Source organism: Monoraphidium neglectum (assembly GCF_000611645.1).
Source record: "Monoraphidium neglectum strain SAG 48.87 unplaced genomic scaffold scaffold02486, whole genome shotgun sequence".
Classification (NCBI taxonomy): Eukaryota; Viridiplantae; Chlorophyta; class Chlorophyceae; order Sphaeropleales; family Selenastraceae; genus Monoraphidium; species Monoraphidium neglectum.
This window is the reverse complement of record NW_014011142.1, coordinates 1-1320: the sequence shown is the minus strand read 5'-3', so window position 1 is coordinate 1320 and position 1320 is coordinate 1.

Here is a 1320-nt window from a genome sequence, read left to right as displayed (position 1 = left end):
CTCTCAGGGCAGCGGCCTCGGTTGCAACCGCACCCCCCGCCGCGGCAGCGGCGTCAGCGGCCGCGGCGTCACCCGTGGCAGCTGCGCCCGCGGCGCCTGCACCTGCGGCAGCTGCTCCTGCGGCGCCGGCGGCTGCCTCCAAGAAGCGCGGCGGCAAACCCAAGGAGCCGGCAGGTGCACACTTCTAGCCTTGACCCCATGCATGATCCCCCTCACCCCCCACAATCAACATCCTGCATGCACCGCGCTTTTTCCTCACCCCAGCTTTCCCGTATCATGCAATCACAGCAGTCAAAACCCACTGCATTGACTTCCCCTCGACCCTCCGCTGCCGCCGCGCTGCCCTCGGCCTCCAAACGCCACCTCAGCGCCCCTCACCTACTACGACCCCTCGACCATGCGGCCGGCGCGCTGCCCAGACCCCGCACTGCGGGTGGCGTCGTGGAACGTCGCCAGCCTGCGGTCTCTGGTGAAAAAGGCGAGCCCTATTACTCGGCTGCTGACCCACTCGTGCCATTGGCTGCATGCATATCGGCATCTGTAGCTGTTTTTTTGTTGTGAGTGGTGCGGTTGATGTGGGTTGCGTCTGGCGTTGTCGTGTCCGATGGGCGCAAGCACCCGTGATGATTTTTACAATAAGCCAGGGCAAGGGGCCCGCACCATCCCTCCTGCGCCAGCCACCCCTGGGTCTAGCCAACACATGCACACGTGATGGGCTGGTTGCGGAGAATGCGCCTCAGCCGCCCCCAAACCCCCCAAACCGAGCCCTGGGCTGCACGGATGTCGACCCTCCCTCACCGTCCCCTTTGCATTTGCTATCCATGTGCCGTGCTGACATCATACTGACGTCATGGTGACATCATCAGGACAAGGACGCCCTGCAGCGGCTGGTCGAGCGCGAGGGGCTGGACGTGAGCGTTGGTTCATATAGGGAGGGGCATGCGAGCAGCCACCAGGGGGCAGGGCCGACTTGCAAACGGGGAGGGCTGGGAGGTGGCAGACAGAAGGAAATGGGTTTGAAAAGTGGGGGAGCTGGCAGGAGGCTCACAATGTGCAAGAGCTCGTTTCCAGCTGCTTTATCGCGGCGTTCGCACGTCTGCCTAATGCCTCCACAGGGGCTGATGCAGTAATTGATTCGGTCCTGCCCGCTGCGCCCGCCCTCTGTGCAGCGCGCGAGACGCGTTGCGGACTCGCGTGCAAACAAAAGCGCCCTTGCGCGCTGCGGCGTCGCGCGGACGCCTGAGCGTGCGGCCCGCAAACGACTCAGAGCCCGGTCGCTCCCCTTCACCCTGCCCTCCCCCTCCCCATACCCACTCACCC